The 4,132-nt window shown below is 40.7% G+C and overlaps 1 protein-coding gene across 1 annotated transcript in view; it reads right to left on the bottom strand.

Moving 5' to 3' along the window:
* LOC106879805 (GDP-mannose 4,6 dehydratase) overlaps positions 1 to 4,132 on the bottom strand; it is a 54,679-nt gene that overhangs the window by 3,620 nt on the left and 46,927 nt on the right. The window lies entirely within an intron of this gene.

Below are 4,132 nucleotides of genomic sequence, written 5' to 3'. Positions count from 1 at the left end.
CCCCCCCCCCCCCCACCAGCTGGATGGGACGCCAGTCCATCAGAGCGTTACTCAAGAAACAGGAAGAAAGAGTGAGAGAAAGTTGGGGCACAAGAGTACAACAGGGGTCGCCACCAGCCCCTGCCGGGGCCTCGTGGAGCTTTAGGTGTTTTCGCTCAATAAACACACACAAATGTATATAAATATGACAGGCTTCTTTCAGTTTCTGCCTACCAAATCCACCCACAAGGCTTTGGTCGACCTGGGGCTATAGTAAAAGATACTTGCCCAAGGTGTCACACAGTAGAACTGGACCCAGAACCATGTGGTTGGGAAGCAAGCTTCTTACTACACAGCCACGCCTGCGCCTGTGTTAACATTTCTGCCAAATCACTGCTTTAATAATCCTTTCAATTATAGGCAGAAGGCCTGAAAGTTCAGAGGGGGAGATAAGTCAGTTACATCAACCCCTCCAGTGCTTGAAAGGATGAAAGGCAAAGTCAGCCTTGACAGAATTTGAACTCAGGACATGGACAGTCGAAACACCACAAAATCATTTCGCCCAGTCTGCTAACAGCCCTCCAGCTCACCACCATAATAATAATAATAATTTTACTTAAACAAATAGTCCGTGAATGCCTAACAGATGTGTAAATGCTGCCTCATGACTGACTGGGCAAACAGTTAAGTCATGTCTGAAATACATAATTACATGTATAGCCACCAGATGGCAGCGTAAGTAGTACTGCTTGTTAAGGCTGAAACAGTTTGGTGACAATGGGGCTTTTGTAAAGGAGCCCTAACGTAACATAACTGTAAATTGCAATGTTTGTGTATATAAAGACATATTAGGGAGTTGTAGAGGAAGAGACAAAAGACCAGGGTTCATTCCTGAGCTGTACAACTACAGGTTTTTATTTTCGTTTTAATCTAATAATCAAGCAAAACAGATGTGTTTGCAATTATTTGTAACAGAATAGTTACAGGAAGTAGTTGCTTCACCCCAAGTCAGACCTGATTGATTAAGGCTATGATTAAAGACACTCCAGTCATGACCAACCAGTCTTTTGATATATCAGTGCTAGAATAAAAACTTTTGGTATATTGTTTGTCAATGGCACCGGTGTGGTTGTGTGGTATGAAGCTTGCTTCTCAACCACATGGTTCCAGGTTCAGACCTGCTGTGTGCCACCTTGGGCAAGTGTCTTCTACTATAGCCTCGGGCTGACCAAAGCTTTGTGAGTGGATTTAGCGACATGATATGCTTGAGAAGACCTGTTGAGTCAAGTAAAACCAAGACCAAAATTGTAGCTGTGGCCAGTGCCCCCCGACTGGCTCCCATGCCAGTGACATGTACATGCACCATCTGAATATGGTCGATGCCAGGTCTACCTGACTGGCTCCAGTCCTGGTGACAAATAAAAAGCACCATCCGAACGTGGTCAATGCCAGTGCCTCCTGACTCACTCCCGTGCCAGAGGCACGTAAAAAGCACTATTTGAACATGATCGATGCCAGTGCCCCCTGACTGGCTCCTGTGCTGGTGGCACGTAAAAAGCACCATCCAAATGTGATCGATGCCAGATCTGCCTGACTGGCTCTCATACCAGTGGTATGTAAAAAGCACTATTCAAACGTGATCGATGCCAGGGCCGCCTGACTAGCTCCTGTGCCAGTGGCACATAAAAATACGCCCACTACACTCTTGGAGTGGTTGGCGTTAGGAAGGACATCTAGCTGTAGCAACACTGCCAGATCAGATTGGAGCCTGGTGCAGCCTCCTGGTTTGCCAGCCCTCAGTCAAACCATCCAACCCATGCCAGCATGGAAAGCAGACGTTAGACGATAACGATGGTGACGATATACTGTATTAAAATAAGAACTACAATAACAGTGTGGATTAAATGATATTTATCTCTTACTGGAATTAGTAGACCAAATCCCTCTCAAATCACATCCTTTGGTCTTAAAACAGGAATAGCACTTTGTATAATGTAGTCTCACATGTAGGAAGATGATGGGAGTCATAAAACATACTTTATTATTAATCTTTTTTTTTCTTTGAAAAGGAACATGCTTCTGCATAGATCTGCTCAGTAAAGACTGACCGAGAGCTAAACTACTACAACAACAGTAGCAGTAGTAGTAATAGTAGCAGCACTTGTATTTCATATAAATCTGCACATAACATGGAGAAGGACACACGGAAGTGATAACGTCAACAGCAGCCCCAAGTTAAATTGCATTAATCTGCAGGAAATATGTGCTAGCTTTTGGTTTAAAGATAGGGTACATCTGGTGTCTATTTGGTAGGTGGAATACAAGGGTCAGCATGCAAGTGTGTGTGAGGGGGGGGGCAGTAAGGCATGGAGCTACAGTAGGGCAGGGGTACGGGGAAAGGTAAAGAGGATAATGGAGCAAAAATAATTTGAGCATTGGAGGTGAGGTGGTGGTGGTGGAAAGAGGTGGGGGTAGAATATATTTTGGAGTTAACAGGGGGTAACATCAGGGATAGGAAGAAGGTAGGTGGATGGAGAGAGTGGAAAGTATGGTGTGGGAGGTGGAAAGTGAGAGAGAAAGAGAAAAAAAGGGAAAGAGAGGGGATAACTGAAATAATTTTTTTATACAACAGGATGAGGGAGGGGCTTCTCTCTTTCTCTCTATCTATCTATCTTCTACCCACACTTTCTTAATCTCTGTTTTTCTATCTTTCAATCCATACCTGGAATGAGTGAATTTGTCCGTTTATCTATCTATTCATCCATCTTATTCTCAATACACACAAATACACATGAATGAGAGTATACATACATATATATATGTATATATATATATATATATATATATATATACACACACACACATACATACAAACAGACAGACAGACACATTCATACACACACACACACACACACACATTCAGATAAAGACACCTATACATACACACATATCTACATAAACACATACACATACAGATATGCCTTTGACAGTGCTTAACGAGCAATGTGAGATGAACTGTAAAAACTGAAAGATTCGTATCAAACACATACAAATACTCATACGGACACACACACATGCATATATATACACACACACACACACACACACACACACACAAAAAAAATATGCACTTACACACAGACACCTACACACACACATACATGTTGTATACATAGATGTCATTTATGTGTAAATAAACTGCCAAATTTCTTTCAATTTAGTCCAACAGAAAGCAACTGTGGCAGATAAATAAATTGGCAACACATAAATGTGAGTGTATGGTGTGTATATATATATATATATATATATAAAGAGAGAGAGATCATACTGGAAGTATTAAGGTGAAAGGGAGAAGGCTGAGGGTTAAATTAAACAATGTTTAAACATACAAATATAAATATGCAACTAATACACTGCAAGTGCACAAACACACACCCATACACACACATACACACTACTATGTTGACGTATATCGGAATTTACATGTGCACATGTGTACACGCACACACGCACCACATGTGTGCTTTCATTGAAGCACAAATAAATAAAATAAATGGGTAAATGAAAGAGGAAAAAAAGACGAAGTCGAAGGATATATATATATATATATATATATATATATACACACACATGCACAATACGTACACACATACATACACTACCAAAAAAGGTTTCCTCATCCTCATTATCATCACTATTATTTAAGGCACAGGAGTAGCTCTGTGGTAAGTAGCTTGTTTAGCAACCACATGGTTCCAGGTTCAGTCCCACTACTGACACCTTGAAAGCATAACCTCCTTCCTTGGCGAAGGTAATTATTATTGGAACAATAGGATATGAACTAACTTGTCTGGAGCAAAGTATAGTTATGGGTTCTTTTGGAGAGAATGCAACTCCTTAATTCATATACTACAAGTGATCACAATATGCAGAACAAGAGAAATTTGTAACACCTTGTTAAGTTTTCAGGATGATGAACAAAACATACTTTCCCTCACAACCTTGCTACCAAGCAGGTGGCCAATCAAATTTGACCAAATTAAAAACAGAAGAAAACATATACAATACAATTCATACAAATACAATATTTACAGACATACAGACACATAAAATACACCATTTTGAGCGTGGCCGTTGCCAGTACTACCTGACT

The sequence above is a fragment of the Octopus bimaculoides genome, chromosome 20 (assembly GCF_001194135.2).
Source record: "Octopus bimaculoides isolate UCB-OBI-ISO-001 chromosome 20, ASM119413v2, whole genome shotgun sequence".
Taxonomy (NCBI): Eukaryota; Metazoa; Mollusca; class Cephalopoda; order Octopoda; family Octopodidae; genus Octopus; species Octopus bimaculoides.
Note: the sequence above shows the minus strand (reverse complement) of the source record. Positions and strands in the feature narration are given on the sequence as shown.